Source organism: Bos javanicus, chromosome 28 (assembly GCF_032452875.1).
Source record: "Bos javanicus breed banteng chromosome 28, ARS-OSU_banteng_1.0, whole genome shotgun sequence".
Taxonomy (NCBI): domain Eukaryota; kingdom Metazoa; phylum Chordata; class Mammalia; order Artiodactyla; family Bovidae; genus Bos; species Bos javanicus.
In genome coordinates this window covers 41861572-41881765 of record NC_083895.1, presented here as the reverse complement: position 1 = coordinate 41881765, position 20194 = coordinate 41861572, and positions in this window count along the sequence as shown.

The following is a 20194-nucleotide window of genomic DNA, read 5'->3' as shown; positions in this document are numbered from 1 at the left end:
TGTTTGGGTGAATAATAGCATTTTTGCTTTGTTTCCATAACTGACATGGGCGCCACAGTTGTAGGCTGGAGATGGTGCTCTTGGCTTCCTTTGCTTTACACGAGGCATTTAACAAAGGCAGTCTGAGACTCAACCCAGTTGGGACCCTCTTGCAACAAGAGTGCATGTGCAGCCAAGTTCAGCTTTGTTTGCTTGTAGTCATCCCGCGTATATCACAGTGCTTCATTTGCATAAAAGGATGCCCAGGTTTTAGCAATGAGATCTTTTTAATTGTTTGGTTTCTGCACATGAAATTGGTTCTGAGTCAGCCAAATATGCTCATAATTAGGAAACAAACAATAGAGGCCAGTCGGTAGCATTTTCTTTTGCTTATTTAAATAGCCTACTTGGAGTCAAGCCATATTGATCCTGAGAAAGTTTTATTCAATTAGTGCCCATGTGTGCATTCAACACTGTGTAGTCAAAGAGGACTCAGGTGGGCTTGAGAGTGACCCCGGGTACTCTCCAGGGGTGTTTGGTGATTGTGTGCCCTGCATAGAAGATGGAGAGAATCTGGCTCCTGCAAGATGGCACTTATGTGCTGCCTCTGCAGACACCAACCATGTTGGCACCTTCAGGGTCCTATAGTCCTGTCCCATTAAAGCCCATAGTTGGTGACTCATTAAAGCCCATAAATCTGGATGTTTGACACAGGCTGAAAGACCTGAGGGAAGATCAGTTATGATTCCTAGCCTAAGAGAAGAACTGAAGCCATCAGTGAATAACAGCCTTCTGTGAGCCAGGCAGAGTTTTAAGTGCCATTAGTGATCGCAAATCATTTAATTATTTTTAAACAACATGTATTTATTTGGCTGCATTGGGTCTTAGTTGCTGCACAAGGAATCTTTGCTGCATCATATGGGCTCTTTCTGAGATGTTAAATGTCATGGCACATGAACTCTGTGGTTGTGGGGAGTGGGCTTAACTGCTCCATGGCATGTGGGATCTTAGTTCCCTGACCAAGGATCGGACCTTCATTCCCTGCATTGCATAGCAGATTCTTATCCATTGGACGATCAGGGAAGTCCCAATCATATAATTATTACCCCATCTTACAGGAAAGAGAACCAGCCTCAGAGAATTAAATGCCTTGTCTAAGTTCACACAAAGTGGTGAAGCTGCGATATGAACCCAGGTGTGATGAAGTCTAGCATCCCTGGCAGCTCAGTTGGTAAAGAATATGCCTGCAATGCAGGAGACCCAAGCTTGATCCCTGGGTGGGGAAGATCTCCTGGAGAAAGAAATGGCAGCCCACTCTAGTATTCTTGCCTGGAAAATCCCATGAACGGAGGAGCCTGGTGGGCTATAGTCCATGGGGTCACAAAGAGTCAGACGTGACTGAGCAACTAACAATTCTTGAGCAAATGAAACCTAAGGCTTTGAAGAAAAGCTATGACAAACCTACACAGTGCATTAAAAAGCAGAGACATTGCTTTGCCAACAAAGGTCTGTATCAAAGCTATGGTTTTTCCAGTAGTCATGTATGGATGTGAGAGTTGGACATAAAGAAGGCTGAGTACTGAAGAATTGATGCTTTTTGAACTGTTGTGTTGGAGAAGCTTCTTGAGAGTCCCTTGGACTGCAAGGAGATCAAACCAGTCAGTCCTAAAGTAAATCATTCATTGGAAGGACTGATGCTGAAGCTGAAGCTCCAATACTTTGGCCACCCAATTCGAAAAGCTGACTCATTAGAAAAGACCCTGAGGCTGGGCAAGATTGAAGGCAGGAGGAGAAGCGGATGACAGAAGATGAGATGGTTGGATGGCATCACCGACTCAATGGACATGAGTTTGAGCAAGCTCCTGGAGTTGGTGATGGACAGGAAGCCTGGCGTTCTTCCATCCATGGGGTCACAAAGACTCAGACATGACTGACTGACTGAAAAACCACAAAGGCGCAGATGCTTAGTGAACTGTTAGTAGTTTTTGTTTGTTTGTTTGTTTGCTTGTTTTGTTTTTTCCTCTGTGTGTATAGGTATTTTGGAAATTTTTTTCAGATTTTACTGGAAATGTAAGCAAATTATATAAAGGACCATGTATTTATACATAGCTTGCAAGATCACCTATGTGGGGAACACCCAGGACCAAGGTGAGATATTTGGGTAGGTTAGAGCATAGCACTCGGTGTCCAGGGGCTCAAGGCTTATTGGGAGGGTGGTAATGAGAATTACTGGGGCTGATGGGTACCTATTATTAAGAAAACTCCAGGCAAAGATTCAAGAAGACCAAAGATTAAGGTCTGTTAGTCTTGAATCTAACTGGAGATTGCCACAATGCCGGAGTGACATCCATCTTTTCTTTGACTTAAACAACCTGAAATTAAGTGAGAAGACATGAGGGAAAGGAAGACAGAGGGGTGATTTCAGAATGTAGGGTAGAGGGTCACAGAAGTTCCAGCAGAAGAAGAATTTCATTAGGATAACTTGCAGAGTCAACATGATAATCCCTCAGCAGGAAAAACCTAAATAGAACAGAAATGGCAGTTCAGTCCAGGAGTGGGGATTTTGGGTGCTTAATCAATCAGCTTCCCTAGACTGTCTTGGCTTTTCACTGAAAGCTGTACTTCTAGAAAATCCCTGTGTCTGGAGTGCATGGAGAATGAGTCATCAATGCAGATTCCAGGAGAGTCTCAGGAAAGGCATCAAGAGGGATGGTAGGGTGGCTAAGTTCTTGTCACTGAAATCAATTCTCTCTCAACCTCAGCATCCTATGTTTAAAGAAGGGAGGAGGGATTCCTCTTGTGTGTGGTCACTGTGAGGTCTGGGCTATAATTGTGCTGAGTTGCTCAGTTGTGTCTTTTGACCCCTGGACTCTTTCGACCCTATGGACTGTAGTCTGCCAGGCTATAATTAGAATTGGAGAAAAAGGGACAAAGAACTAAAATCATGGAGCATTCTCTCTGAACCCATGCTGGCACTACATCTCCTGTAATGCTTGTTTGTAATACTATTATTGTTTTCCTTGTTTTTTAGATAAGGAAAAAATGAGTTAATGAGACACTGTCACTTGTCCCAAATTATATGACTAGAATGTAGTAGGCTTACCTTTGAGAACCAGATGGTAGGCATTTGATGCAGGGGTTTGATGCAGCTGAAAGAATTTCCTTGAAAAATATAGGCTTGGGAGCCCCAGTGCCCCAGTGAGGCACTTCTGCTGAGAAGAATGGCTAGGGATAACATTAGTTTGAAGTGTCTGAGCCACAGGGTGGTGACTGTTTCTCAAAAGAGGTAACCTTTCAACCTGAAATTTTATTTTTTTTTTAAGAAGAAAAAGAACCACTCCTCTGAATTTCTGTTAAGGAGAGAGTTGGCCATTTCAAGAGAATAAGGCAGAGATAAAATGAAATAGGATCTGTTGCAGTCTTTGCCCAAGAGTGCTTGTCAGGGATTGTTTCTTCTTGGCTTGAAAGAGGATAATCAGCTCAGAAAAGAGAGTATGCCTTTGGGTATGAAATCTGTTTTTATAGAAGCTGGCTGGTAGGCATTTAATCAGGTAGAGATACCCACACCTTAATCCTCTGCAACCCAGATGCCCACATGTCTCCACTGGGAAATTAATCATTTCCAACTACATTATTAATGAAAGACCCTTTCCAGAATCAGCTCCATGGGAACTATGTGCTCCCTGGGAGACCCCTGGGTAATGGCTCCTGAAACTTCATGGAGTCCTGGAGCTGCCATCCTGCTCTGATAAAGCAAAGTCCAGTCAGACTGGCTCACACCCTGCACTCCAGAATTACAGAGGACATATCCAAAGGGCAAGTGACCTGCAGATGTTGATCTTTGAAATAATTTTCTAATTCTTATTCATTAGCTTTCAGTTTCTGTAGAGATGTTTCAGAAAAGGGGAGGCAAAAATGAGAGCTAATCAATGTAGAATTTGAAAATCACAAATTTGCAACCTCAAATGTAAAAATTTATCCTAGCAAATATTACCAATTGATGCAAAAAAACTTTGGGTGAATTTTTTTTTTTTTTTGATGAGGGGGAGAAATTCAGACAGTAACAAATACTACTGCCCAGTCACTTATGAATTATTAAAGGTGTAGGTGTATAAAGCAGGGCAAATGGCTGACACTTTTTCCAAGAGAACCCACTGGTCATAGCAGGCACCCTCTTCCAGAAAAGACTCTATACATGGACATCACCAGATGGTTAATACTGAAATCAGATTGATTATATTCTTTGCAACCAAAGATGGAGAAGCTCTATACAGTCAGCAAAAACAAGACGAGGAGCTGTGGCTCAGATCATGAACTCCTTATTGGCAAACTCAGACATAAATTGAAGAAAGCAGGGAAAACCACTATACCATTCAGGTATGACCTAAATCAAATCCCTTTTGATTGTACAGTGGAAGTGACAAAGAGTTCAAGGGATTAGATCTGAGAGAGTGCCTGAAGAACCATGGAGGAGGTTCCAGAGTTTGTACATTGACACATTGTACTTGAGTCAGTGACCAAGACCATCCCAGAGAAAAAGAAATGCAAAAATGCAAAATGGTTGTCTGAGGAGGCCTTACAAATAGCATAGAAAAGAAGACAAGCAAAAGGCATAGGAGAAAAGGAAGTTCAGTTGAGTTTAGTTGCTCAGTCGTGTCTGACTCTTTGCGACCTCATGGACTGCAGCACACCAGGGCTCCCTGTCCATCACCAACTCCCGGAGTTCACTCAGACTCACGTCCATCGAGTCAGTGATGCTATCAAGCCGTCTCATCCTCTGTCGTCCTCTTCTTCTCCCGCCCTCAATCTTTCCCAGCATCAGAGTCTTTTCCAATGAGTCAGCTCTTTGCATCAGGTGGCCAAAGTATTGGAGTTTCAGCTTCAGCATCAGTCCTTCCAAAGAACACTCAGGACTGATCTCCTTTAGAATGAACTGGTTGGATCTCCTTGCAGTCCAACGGACTCTCAAGAGTCTTCTCCAACACCACAGTTCAAAAGCATCAATTCTTTGGTGCTCAGCTTTCTTTACAGTCCAAAAAGGAGAAAAGGAAAGATATACCTATTTGAATGCAGTTTCAAAGAATAGCAAGGAGAGATAAGAAAGCCTTCCTCAGTGCTTAATGCAAAGAAATAGAGGGAAAAAAAGAATGAGAAAGACTAGAGATCTCTTTAAGAGAATCAGAGATACCAAGGAGCATTTCTTGCAAAATTGGGCAAAATAAAGGACAGAAATGGTATTTACCTAACAGAAGCAGAAGATATTAAGAAGAGGTGACAAGAATACACAGAAGAACTATACACAAAAAATCTTCATGACCCAGATAACCACGATGGTGTGAACACTCACCTAGAGCCAGACATCCTGGAATGTGAGTCAAGTGGGCCTTAGGAAGCATCACTACGAACAAAGCTAGTGGAGGTGATGGAATTCCAGCTGAGCTATTTCAGATCCTAAACAATGATGCGGTGAAAGTGCTCTGCTCAATATGGCAGCAAATTTGGAAAACTCAGCAGTGGCCACAGAACTGGAAAAGGTCAGTTTTCTTTCCAATCCCAAAGAAGGGCAATGCCAAAGAATGCTCAAACTACCACACAGTTGTACTCACCTCACATGCTAGCAAAGTAATGCTCAAAATTCTCCAAGCCAGACTTCAACAGCACATGAATAGTGAACTTCCAGATGTTCAAGCTGGATTTAGAAAAGGCAGAGGAACCAGAGATCAAATTGCCAACATCTACTAGATCATAGAAAAAACAAGAGAGTTCCAGAAAAACATCTGCTTTATTGGTTATGCCAAAGCCTTTGACTGTGTAGATCACAACAAACTGTGGAAAATTCTCAAAGAGATGAGAATACCAGACTACCTTACCTCCCTCTTGAGAAATCTGTATACAGGTCAAGAGGCAGCAGTTAGAACCGGAGATGGAACAACAGACTGGTTCCAAATCAGGAAAGGAGTACATCAAGGCTATGTATTGTCACCCTGCTTATTTAACTTCTGTGCAGAGTACATCATGAGAGATGCTGGGGTGGATGAAGCATAAGCTAGAATCAAGATTTCCAGGAGAAATGTGAATAACCACAGATATGCAGATGATATCACCCTTATGGCAGAAAGTGAAGAGGAACTACAGAGCCTCTTGATGAAAATGAAAGAGGAGAGTGAAAAAGTTGGCTTAAAGCTCAATATTCAGAAAACTGAGATCATGGCATCTGGTCCCATCACTTCATGCAAATAGTTGGGGGAACAGTGGAAATAGTGAGAGACTTTATTTTCTTGGACTTCAAAATCACTGCAGATAGTGACTGCAGCCATGAAATTAAAAGACGCTTACTCCTTGGAAGGAAAGCTATGACCAACCTAGACAACATATTAAAAGCAGAGACATTACTTTGTCAACAAAGGTCCATCTAGTCAAAGGTATGGTTTTTCCAGTAGTCATATATGGATGTGAGAGTTGGACTATAAGAAAGCTGAGCGCAGAAGAATTGATGCTTTTGACCTGTGGTGTTGGAGAAGATTCTTGAGAGTCCCTTGGACTGCCAGGAGATCCAACCAGTCCATCCTAAAGGAAATCAGTCCTGAATATTGATTGGAAGGACTGATGCTGAATTGAAACTCCAATACTTTGGCCACCTGATACGAATAACTGACTCATTTGAAAAGACCCTGATTTTGGGAAAGATTGAGGGCAGGAGAAGAGGATGACAGAGAATGAGATGTTCAGATGACATTACCGACTCTATGGACATGAGTTTGAGCAAGATCCTGGAGTTGGTGATGGACAGGGAAGCCTGGCATACTGCAGTCCATCGGGTTGCAAAGAGTCCGACATGACTGAGGGACTGAACTGAATTTACTGAGGAATATAAAGCAGTATTATGTTACATAGATATGAGCAAAAAAGTTGCAAACGATAAGGAAGAAAATGAAACTGCACTGTGGGAAAATCCCTATATTTATGATGTAGGGATTTTTATACCATAAAAAGCATTTAAAAGATTCTTAATATAATTCCTAAAGCAACACTAAATGTATAACACAAAGAACTATATCTAAAAATCTAATGGACACATTGAATCAATTTCTGAAAAAAAATTTAAACAAAAAACAATACAAGAGTAATAGAGGATGAAAAACAGGATAAATTGAAACAAAGTAATACACTGTATCCCTAAATATATTGAATGAAGAGAATAAAGCACTGCAGTTAAAGGGACAGCCTATAAGCTTAGATTATTTAAAAATGACAGTACTTAGTTATATTCTATGAAGAGCTGAGTTTTATACTTAAATGGTTGAATAAAAATTGATAAAATAATACTATGAAACCCATAGCCAGAGAAAACTGAGTGCAGTATTAATATACCAAAATGCACTGCAACTCATGGAAACTACCAGGGAGAAAGGAGAATATTTCATAAAGATAAATGTGTTGGTTTTTTAGGAACATATATCAGTAATAATATATGTAATTTACAAAGTTGCAGAATGAATCAAAAACTTACAGAAATAAAAAGCAAAACAGACAAATCCCAATCATAGTTGGAATTTTGACATTTATTTCTCAGTAAGTGACAGAACAACTGGACACAAAACCAGTAAGGATATAGAATTTCTAAATGATATCTATAGGCTATTTAAACAACTTCAAATTAAACATTCCTTTCAACTATATATAAAAAGTTCATTAAGAGTAATAATGTAAATCTCAAGCTATTTAAAAATATTTAAAGCTAACAAATATTTGGCCATATAAAATTAAATTATGAAAATAAATACAAAATACTAACTCATGGTTCAAAGAATAAGTAATGAGAAATTGGGAACTATTTGAAAGTACATATTAATAAAATATAATATATCAAGATTTGTAGAATAAAACTAAACTGGTGGTTAGAAAGAATTTAGAGGTATCAGTGGTCATATTAGAAAAGATTCAGAATAACTTAATGTTTTGCCTTAAAAATCTGGTAATAGGGGACTTCCCTGTGGTTAAGACTGTGGTTAAATACAGTGGTTAAGACTGCACCTCTGCAGGGGGCACAGGCTCCATCTTTTGTCTGGGAACCAAGATACTACATGCTGCTTGGCACAGCCAGAAAAATATCTAGAAACATGTAAGTAAGTTGAACACAAAGCACATAAAGAGAAGGCCATGTTAAATATAGTGGCAGAAACCAGTGATAGAAAGCAGACAGATCATGCAGAAAATTAACAAATGCAAAAAGTATCAGAAAAAAATTAATAAAATATATAATCCCTGAACAAGACTTATCAAGAAAAGAGAAAACAAATTATCCTTATTAAGACAGTAAAAGGGGATATTACTACAGGTTCTACAGTTATTAAAAGAATTTAAAACTATAATTGAATGCCAATATATATCACCACTCAAGTGAAACAATTTCTTGAAAACTATGTTAATAAATAGTTGTCTATTTAGGAAAATGATTTACATTAAAAAGACTTTATGTTATGTCCAAATACTATTTACCTTCACTTATGAATTCTATCAAACACTTGGAAAAGAAATAATATCAAGTATTCATAAACTCTTTCAGAAAATTAAGGGGAGAGAAAGACTCTCAACTTATTTCACAAAGCCTCCATAACACTGACATCAAAATCTGAGAAAGGTATTATCAAGAAAAAAAGAATTACAGGCAAATACCCTTATGAATATAGATACACATCTTAAACATAATAAATGCAAAGTGAATTCAGAGTATATAGAAAATAGATAATAATGAAACAAGATTTATTCAAGGAATGCAAAGTTATTTTACTTTTGAACATCAATGTAATTTACCAGATTTTCATAACTAAAGGGGACAACATATGATTGTAGTTACTGATGCCTAAAAATAATTTGATGATATTTAAAACCCATTCATATTGAGAAATCACAGAAAAACTAAAAATAGAAAAAAAATTCCTCAAGATGAAAAAAGTCATATGAAAGACTACACCTAACAAAACACCCAATGATAAAATATTAAACTTTGTCATCTTGTGGTTCAGATCAAGACAAAGATGCCTGATCTCATCAGTTCTATTTAGCATTGTACTGGTGGTCCCAGCCAGCACAGTAAGGCAAGAATTAAAAAATAAAAGGAATAAAAATAGAAGTTAAAAAGTAAAAAAAAATAATACTTGGTAAAATAAAAAAGTTGTGTTAATAGACATGATTTTTACATAAAAAATCTAGACAAATCTATAAAAAACCCAACTTGGATGGTAATTAAATTTAGTAAGATAGCAGGATATCTGAGCAATATGATTGCTCAGATCAACTGATTTCAGATCAGATCAATTTGATTTCTACATCATGGTGGTAGTTTAGTCGCTTCAGTCGTGTCCAACTCTTGTGAGCCCATGGACTGTTGCTGCCAGGCTCCTCTGCCCATGGGATTCTCCAGGCAAGAATACTGGGGTGGAAATATTGCCATTTCCTTCTCCAGGGCATCTTCCCAACCCAGGAATCGAACCCAAGTCTCCTGCATTGCCCGCAGATTCTTTGCTGACTGAGCTATGAGGGAAGCACACTTCTATATCATAGCAGCAGATAATTAGAATATGGTTTATTGAATATAGATAAAAGATAGTTAAGTTTTTGTTGGAATGTGCCATTTAATATTAGAATACATTCTTAATAAGTGTGGTTATGTTATATATCATTTTAATGCACATTTCTCACTGTGCTGCTGCTGCTGCTAAGTCATTTCAGTCATGTCTTACTCTGCGACCCCATAGATGGCAGCCCACCAGGCTTCCCTGTCTCTGGGATTCTCCAGGCAAGAATACTGGAGTGGGTTGCCATTTCCTTCTCCAATGCATGCATGCATGCTTAGTCACTTCAGTCATGTCTGACTCTGTGTGATCCTATGGACAGCAGCCCACCAGGCTCCCCTGTCACAGAATTCTCCAGGCAAGAATACAGGAATGGGTTGCCATTTCCTTCTCCCATTATGTATTTTTAATATTTATTTTTGATTGATTGATGATTGGTTTACAATATTGGTTTGATTTCTGTCATACATCAACATGAATTAACCAAGGCAATGGCAACCCACTCCAGTACTCTTGCCTGGAAAATCCCATGGACAGAGGAGCTTGGAAGGCTGCAGTCCATGTGGTCACTGAGGGTCGGACACGACTGAGCGACTTCACTTTCACTTTTCACTTTCATGCATTGGAGAAGGAAATGGCAACCCACTGCAGTGTTCTTGCCTGGAGAATCCCAGGGACGGGGGAGCCTGGTGGGCTGCCGTCTCTGGGGTCACAAAGAGTCGGACACGACTGAAGCGACTTAGCAGCAGTTAGCAGCAGACCACATCCTTTCCTGGGAGTGCTTTGAGGTGGTCAGGGCTCCAGCCACACTTTGCAGTCCCGCTAAGCTGTGCCTAGATTCCTAGCCTACAAACAATGTGAGATAACAGCGGTTTGTTACTTTGAGCTGCTAAGTTTTGTGGTAATTTGTTACATGGTAGTAGATACCTAATATGGTGACTTCATCAAAAATCAAATAATTTATTGGCTCCATTTCTGGGTTTTCTAATTTATTGACCTGTTTATCTGTCTTTGCCCTCAGAACACACTCATTTCTTCAGTTTTTCAAATTAGATATTGCAAATCCTCGAACCGTATTATTTTCTCAGATTGGTTTTAATTATTCTAGGTTCATCGTTTTCTGCATTGATTTTAGAATAATATTGTCAATTACTAAAATAAGTAGATGAATAAAAATGAGAATCTCATGTGATGTTGATTGGTATTGCACTGAATATCAATCGGAAAGAATTGCCATCTTAACCAACTTGAGCTTTCTTATATAAGAATAAGATAGATACCTTTATTATCTATCTTTACATCTTTGTCTTTGTTGTCTTTAATTTCCTTCTGGTGCATGTTTTGTAGTTTTTAGTATAAAAGACCTGCAGATTATTTGTTAATTCCCTCCTAAATATGTTTATGATATTATTGGTAGTATTGCATTATTGTTGTATAACTTTTCTTTGTTGATTTTGATTTGCTAGTATTAGAATTTGATTTTGGTTAACATTACCTTCTGTAACCATGCTAAATTTTATTTTTGCTTCTAGTACATTTTTTATCAGATTCCATAGGGGTTTCTATATATAAAATCCTTATCTGAAAATGATAACAGGTAACAATTTTACCTCTTCTTTTCCAATCTCTATCTTCCTCCCCCCCCTTTTTTTAATTAGTTTGAACTTCCAGTATAATGTTGAATACAAATTTGTTGTTGTTCAGTCATGTCCAACTCTGATACCCTGTAGACTATATAGCATGCCAGGCTCCCCTGTCCAGCATCATCTGCCAGAGTTTGCTCAAATTCGTCTCCAGTGAGTCAGTGATGCTATCTAACCATCTCATCCTCTGCAGCTCGCTTTTCTTTTGCCTTCAGTCTTTCCCAGCATCAGGGTCTTTTCCAAAGAGTTGGCTCTTTGAATCAGGTGGCCAAAGTATTGGAGCTTCAGCTTCAGCATCAGTCCTTCCAATGAATATTCAAAATTGATTTCCTTTACGAATGATTGGTTTGATCTCCTTGCAGCCCAAGGGACTTTCAATTTGAATACAAATTAAGAGCAGATATTTTTGCCTCCCCCTTCGCCCATCTTGGTAGAAAGGGATTCGGTATTTCACAATTAAGTATGGTGTTAGCAATAGGGGGTTTTTTTGTTTGTTTGTTTTAGTTGTATAAATGTTCTTTATCTGAATGAAGAATTTCTCTTCTGTTCTTGGTTTCTTCAGAGTTATTATCATGACAATGTGGCAAATTCAATCAAATGCTTTTCTGCAGTTACTGAGGCGATCATTTCTTTTTCTAGTCATTCTGTTGATGTGGTAAATTACATTGCTTGACTTTCACATGCTAGAACAACCTTGCATTCCTTAGATAAATTCCTTTTGGTGGTTTATTATTCTTTTTTTACCAACTACTGGAAAAGATTTCCAAATACTTTATTAAGTATTTTGTGACTGTGTTTGTTTTCCTTCTAATGTTTTTATAAAGTATTGGTATTAGTATTTGTATCAGTTCCATGAAATGGGTAATAAATTGCCTTTTTCTCCTGTATATTCTAAAAAGTTTGTGTGGAATTTGCATTATTGCTCTTAACGTTTCATTGAATTATTCTGAAGTCATGTGGGGTTTGAATTTTCTTTGTGGAATGATTTTTTTATTGTGAATTTCATTTTTTAGGAGATATTGGGACTTTCTGCTTTTCTACTTCTATTAACCTTGATTAAGGATTTGTTCCTTTAAGCTATGTTAAATAATTTATTTTTGAAGTTCTTCATACAGTTCCCTTATTAGCACTCTGATGTTAATAGATCTATAATAATAGTCTCTCTTGCCTGATGTTGTCATTTTGTGTTTTCTCTTTTTAGCTTAACCAGTCTTGCTAGATTTTGATTTATTTTATTAGTTTTCAAAGTTTTCAATATTTTTGTTGTCATTTTTCTATTTTACTGAACTACTAATAATTTTATTTATACTTAAGTTTGGTGTAATTTGATCTCTTTGCTTCTTAAGGTAGAAGCTAAGGTAATTGGTTTCACCCCTTCCTTCTTTTCTAATACAATCATTTAAAGCTATTTAATGCTATCTAAGCACTTCTTTAGCCATAAACCACACATTTAGATATGCTATGTTTTCATTATCACTTACTGTAAAGTGCTTTTTAATTTTCTTTCTGATTCTTTGACTCATGAATTATTTAACATGGTATTACTAAATTGTCAATTATTGGGGGATTTTATTGATGTTTATTTATAATTTAAAATATTTTTAGCCAGATAATATATTCTGCATGATTCTACTCTTTCATATTAATTAAAACTTCTTTTATGACCTAGAGTATTAGTCTCTTTTGGTGACTTTTTAATATGCCACTAAAAATAATAGGTATACTGCAGTTTTGATGTGAGGTGTTCTATAAAAGCCAGTTAGATCGAGTGGCATGATTGTATTTTTCAGATCTTGTCTTTTACCCGTTTTTGTGTACTTGCATGCATGTGCGTGCTCAGTTGCTCATTTGTGTCCAGGGATGGAACCCTAGTCTCCTGTTTCTCCTGCATTGGCAGCAGATGCTTTACCACTGAGCCACCTGGGAAGCCATTTGGTATATACTTACTCTATCAGTTACATAGAGAGAAGTGTATACCCAACTGCAGTTTCTCTCAGCTCTCCTGCTCTCCCCTTAGCTGTCCAGTTGTGGCAAGCCCTGCTTGCCTTGATAGATCAGTTTCTTTCAGTTCTCTTTCTGACTCTGCTTTGGAGGATATTTGCCTTGCACTTGAGGCAGGGTCCAGGCACCTCACTGGGATCTGTTTCAGCTCTTGCCCTGCATTTAGCCTTTCACATGGTACCCCTGAGCATTCAGTGAAGATCCATGGGAAAGAGTTGGTGAGTAAGGAAGACTTACTCTGTGGATGAGGTAGCTAGAATTTCAGATTATTATACATGCCCACTCAGGACCATGGCAAGTGTGTTAAAAGTGTTTGTACATTCCCCTAAACCTTACCCATGATGGAGTTTTCCTCTTCAGACTTCTCCATGAGCCATCAATTCAGTTCAGTTGCTCAGTTGTGTCCAACTCTTTGCAACCCTATGGACTGCAGCATTCCAGGCCTGGCTGTCCATCACTAACTCCTGCAGTTTACTCAAACTCATGTCCATTGAGTCAGTGATGCCATCCTCTGGCATCCCCTTCCCCTCCTGCCTTCAATCTTTCCCAGCATCAGGGTCTTTCCCAATAAGTCAGTTCTTCGCATCAGGTGGTCAAAGTATTGGAGTTTCACCTCCAGCATCAGTCCTTCCAATGAATATTCAGGACTGATTTCCTTTAGGATGGACTGGTTGGATCTCCTTGCAGTCCAAGGGCCTCTCAAGAGTCTTCTGCAACACCACAGTTCAAAAGCATGAGCCATCAGTTTCTCTCTTTTTTTTGGCAGCACCATATGGCGTGCCAGATCTTAGTTCTTCCACCAGGGATTGAACCCTTGCCTCTTGCAGTGGAAGCACAAGGCGTAACCACTGGACTTCCAGGGAAGTCCTGGATCATCTGTTTCTTTTATCCCAGAATGTGTTTATCCTTTTTTTGGAATTTAGTGCATTTGCATTCTCAAGTTACTGATGAGTTTTTTTAAAGCTGTAATTTTATTGCATAACCAGCTTGTTTTGGTTGATAGAATAAGAACAATGATTTCTTGCTACTTTCTAAATACTAACAGGAGGAGAAAGCCTGTTTCAGTTGCTTTTTCATTTTGGGGATTGCTTTTTAAAGTCTATTTTAAATATGTAAAACATTTACTTGGTTCAAAACTAAAAGCATATAAAATGTATTATGAGAACTTTTTAAAAAATTCTTTTTTCTTTTTAAAAATAATAGTTGTGCTTTGCTTGTTTATTTTTTCAGTGTTTCTTTTTTCAAATATAAGCACGTGTGTGTGTGTGTGTATGAGTGTATGTATCTAGATAGGTAGATAATATAGATATATACATATTTATTTCCCATCCTTTCTTACACAAAAGGTTGTATTTTAAAGAGAGTTCTGTATCTTTATGGTAAACTTAGAAAATTAAAATTGACTGTAATACAGAAAAGGATAGAAATGCTAAAAATTTAGCCTGGAGATTGATTATGAATGAACCCATATATGTAATCACTACATTTTCCAAGAAATAAAATATTAATAGAAACCCTTAAACTTACCTCATGTCCCCTCTCAATTATTATGCTGTTTTCTCATCAAATATAACCAATATCCAGATTTTTACCATCACTTATTAGTCATGCAAGCTTTTGAAATTTTATAGATGAAATCAGACAAATATTCTATTGTGTCTGGCTTATTTACTCATTAATACATATGTAAGACTCAACAACTTTTTTATGTAAAGCCTTAGTTCATTCACTTTTATGGCTGGATAATATTCTATTATATGAATAGTATGTACCTTATTTTGCTATTCTACTTTTCATTAAACTTGCTATTGGAAATTATACGTGTAATTTTGATATTAGTAAAAATAAATATGGCTCTATTATGTCTTGATTCTTTCCTTTGTCCTATGATATTGAAAAGGAGTAAGAAGGAACATATGAGTTGCTCAATATCATAAGGTTTTTATTTTTTGAAGATTAAGGCAAAGATTTATATTCAGAGTTTGCTAGTAGTTTTAATTTTTGTCATCAATAGAGCTTGAATTTTATCAAAAGATGCCTAGGTACTGGTACTGGCACAAAAACAGAAATATAGACCAATGGAACAAGGTAGAAAGCCCAGAAATAAACCCATGCACCTATGGGTACCTTATTTTTGACAAAGGATGCAAGAATATACAATGGGGCAAAGAGAACCTCTTCAATAAATGGTGCTGGGAAAACTGGACAGCTACAAGTAATAGAATGAAATTAGAACACTTCCTAACACCACCACACATAAAGACAAACTCAAAAGGGATTAAAGCCCTAAATGTAAGACCAGAAACTATAAAAATCTCTTAGAGGAAAACATAGGCAGAATGATGACATAAATCAAAACAAGATCCCCTATAACCCACCTCCTAGAGTAATGGAAATAAAAACAAAAGTAAACAAATGGGACCTGATTAAATTTAAAAGCTTTTGCATGCAAAGGAACCTATTCAGTTCAGTTCAGTTCAGTTGCTCAGTTGTGTCAGACTCTTTGAAATTCCATTAACCGCACCATGCCAGGCCTCTCTGTTCATCACCAACTGCTGGAGTCTACCCAAACCCATGTCCATTGAGTCAGTGATGCCTCCAACCATCTCATCCTCTGTGGTCCCCTTCTCTTCCTGCACTCAATCTTTCCCAGCATCAGAGTCTTTTCAAATGAGTCAGTTCTTCGCATCAGGTACCCAAAGTATTTGAGTTTCAGCTTCAACATCAGTCCCTCCAATGAACAACCAGGACTGATCTGCTTTAGGATAGACTGGTTGGATCTGCTTGCAGTCCAAGGGACTCTCAAGAGTCTTCTCCAACACCACAGTTCAAAAGCATCAATTCTTTAGCACTCAGCTTTCTTCACAGTCCAACTCTCACATCCATACATGACCACTGGAAAAACCATCTAGCCTTGACTAGATGGACCTTTGTGGACAAAGTAATGTCTCTGCTTTTTAATATGCTGTCTAGGTTGGTCATAACTTTCCTTCCAAGTAGTAAGCATCTTTTAATTTCATGGCTGCAATCACCATCTCCAGTGATTGTAGAGCCCCCCAAAATAAAGTCAGCCACTGTTTCCACTGTTTCCCCATTTATTTGCCATGAAGTGATGGGACCAGTTGTCATTCTCTTAGTTTTCTGAATGTTGAGCTTTAAGCCAACTTTTTCACTCTCTTCTTTAACTTTCATCAAGAGGCTTTTTAGTTCTTCTTCACTTTCTGCCTTAAGGGTGGTGTCATCTGCATATCTGAGGTTATTGAGATTTCTCCCAGCAATCTTGATTCCAGCTTGTGTTTCTTCCAGTCCAGCATTTCTCATGATGTACTCTGCATATAAATTAAATAAGCAGGGTGACAATATACAGCCTTGACGTACTCTTTTTCCTATTTGGAACCAGTCTGTTGTTCCATGTCCAGTTCTTTTTTTTTTTTTTTTTATTCTTCCAATTTTATTTTATTTTTAAACTTTACATAATTGTATTAGTTTTGCCAAATATCAAAATGAATCCGCCACAGGTAAACATGTGTTCCCCATCCCGAACCCTCCTCCCTCCTCCCTCCCCATACCATCCCTCTGGGCCGTCCCAGTGCACCAGCCCCAAGCATCCAGCATCGTGCATCGAACCTGGACTGGCAACTCGTTTCCTACATGATATTTTACATGTTTCATTGCCATTCTCCCACATCTTCCCACCCTCTCCCTCTCCCACAGAGTCCATAAGACTGTTCTATACATCAGTGTCTCTTTTGCTGTCTCGTACACCGGGTTATTGTTACCATCTTTCTAAATTCCATATATATGCGTTAGTATACTGTATTTATGTTTTTCCTTCTGGCTTACTTCACTCTGTATAATAGGCTCCAGTTTCATCCACCTCATTAGAACTGATTCAAATGTATTCTTTTTAATGGCTGAGTAATACTCCATTGTGTATATGTACCACAGCTTTCTTTATCCATTCATCTGCTGATGGACATCTAGGTTGCTTCCACGTCTTGGCTATTATAAACAGTGCTGCGATGAACATTGGGGTACACGTGTCTCTTTCCCTTCTGTTTTCCTCAGTGTGTATGCCCAGCAGTGGGATTGCTGGATCATAAGGCAGTTCTATTTCCAGTTTTTTAAGGAATCTCCACACTGTTCTCCATAGTGGCTGTACTAGTTTGCATTCCCACCAACAGTGTAAGAGGGTTCCCTTTTCTCCACACCCTCTCCAGCATTTATTATTTGTAGACTTTTGGATCGCAGCCATTCTGACTGGTGTGAAATGGTACCTCATAGTGGTTTTGATTTGCATTTCTCTGATAATGAGTGATGTTGAGCATCTTTTCATGTGTTTGTTAGCCATCTGTATGTCTTTTTTGGAGAAATGTCTATTTAGTTCTTTGGCCCATTTTTTGATTGGGTCGTTTATTTTTCTGGAGTTGAGCTGTAGGAGTTGCTTGTATATTTTTGAGATTAGTTGTTTGTCAGTTGCTTCATTTGCTATTATTTTCTCCCATTCTGAAGGCTGTCTTTTCACCTTGCTAATAGTTTCCTTTGATGTGCAGAAGCTTTTAAGGTTAATTAGGTCCCATTTGTTTATTTTTGCTTTTATTTCCAATATTCTGGGAGGTGGGTCATAGAGGATCCTGCTGTGATGTATGTCGGAGAGTGTTTTGCCTATGTTCTCCTCTAGGAGTTTTATAGTTTCTGGTCTTACGTTGAGATCTTTAATCCATTTTGAGTTTATTTTTGTGTATGGTGTTAGAAAGTGGTCCACTTTCATTCTTTTACAAGTGGTTGACCAGATTTCCCAGCACCACTTGTTAAAGAGATTGTCTTTAATCCATTGTATATTCTTGCCTCCTTTGTCGAAGATAAGGTGTCCATATGTGCGTGGATTTATCTCTGGGCTTTCTATTTTATTCCATTGATCAATATTTCTGTCTTTGTGCCAGTACCATACTGTCTTGATAACTGTGGCTTTGTAGTAGAGCCTGAAGTCAGGTAAGTTGATTCCTCCAGTTCCATTCTTCTTTCTCAAGATCGCTTTGGCTATTCGAGGTTTTTTGTATTTCCATACAAATTGTGAAATTATTTGTTCTAGCTCTGTGAAGAATACTGTTGGTAGCTTGATAGGGATTGCGTTGAATCTATAAATTGCTTTGGGTAGTATACTCATTTTCACTATATTGATTCTTCCAATCCATGAACATGGTATATTTCTCCATCTATTAGTGTCCTCTTTGATTTCTTTCACCAGTGTTTTATAGTTTTCTATATATAGGTCTTTAGTTTCTTTAGGTAGATATATTCCTAAGTATTTTATTCTTTCCGTTGCAATGGTGAATGGAATTGTTTCCTTAATTTCTCTTTCTGTTTTCTCATTATTAGTGTATAGGAATGCAAGGGATTTCTGTGTGTTGATTTTATATCCTGCAACTTTACTGTAGTCATTGATTATTTCTAGTAATTTTCTGGTGGACTCTTTAGGGTTTTCTATGTAGAGGATCATGTCATCTGCAAATAGTGAGAGTTTTACTTCTTCTTTTCCAATTTGGATTCCTTTTATTTCTTTTTCTGCTCTGATTGCTGTGGCCAAAACTTCCAAAACTATGTTGAATAGTAATGGTGAAAGTGGGCACCCTTGTCTTGTTCCTGACTTTAGAGGAAATGCTTTCAATTTTTCACCATTGAGGATAATGTTTGCAGTGGGTTTGTCATATATAGCTTTTATTATGTTGAGGTATGTTCCTTCTATTCCTGCTTTCTGGAGAGTTTTTATCATAAATGGATGTTGAATTTTGTCAAAGGCTTTCTCTGCATCTATTGAGATAATCATATGGTTTTTATTTTTCAATTTGTTAATGTGGTGTATTACATTGATTGATTTGCGTATATTGAAGAATCCTTGCATCCCTGGGATAAAGCCCACTTGATCATGGTGTATGATCTTTTTAATGTGTTGTTGGATTCTGATTGCTAGAATTTTGTTAAGGATTTTTGCATCTATGTTCATCAGAGATATTGGCCTGTAGTTTTCTTTTTTTGTGGGATCTTTGTCAGGTTTTGGTATTAGGGTGATGGTGGCCTCATAGAATGAGTTTGGAAGTTTACCTTCCTCTGCAATTTTCTGGAAGAGTTTGAGCAGGATAGGTGTTAGCTCTTCTCTAAACCATGTCCAGTTCTAACTGTTGCTTCCTGACCTGTATACAGTTTTCTCAAAAGGCAGTCAGGTGGTCTGGTATTCCCATCTCCTTCAGATTTTTCCTCAGTTTATTGTGATCCACACATAAGCAAAGTGAAAAGACAACCCTCAGAATGGGAGAAGATAATAGCAAATGAAACAACTGACAAAGGATTAATTTCCAAAATATACAAGCAGCTCATATAACTCAATACCACAAAAACAAACAACCCAACAAAAAGTGGGAAAAAGACCTAAACAGACATTTCTCCAAAGAAGACATACAGATGTCTAAGAAACACATGAAAAGATGCTCAACATCGCTCATTTTAGAGAAATGCAAATCAAAGCTACAATGAGATGTCGCCTCACATGGGTCAGAATGGCCCTCCTCAAAAAGTCTACAAACAATAAATGCTGGAGAGGGTGTGGAGAAAAGGGAACACTCTTGCCCTGTTGGTGGGAATGTAAATTGATACAGCCACTATGGAAGATGGTATGGAGATTCCTTAAAAACCTAGGAATAAAAGCACCATATGACCCAGCAGTCCCACTCCTAGGCATATACCCTAAGGAAAGCAAAATTGAAAGAGACACATGTGTCCTATTGTTCATTGCAGCACTATTTGCAATGGCTAGAACATGGAAGCAACCTAGATATCCATCAACAGAAGAATGGATAAAGAAGTGGTGGTACATATACACAATGGAATATTACTCAGCCATAAAAAGGAACACATTCGAGTCAGTTCTGATGAGGTGGATGAACCTAGAACCTATTATACAGTGTGAAGCGAGTCAGAAAGAGAAAGATAAATACCGTA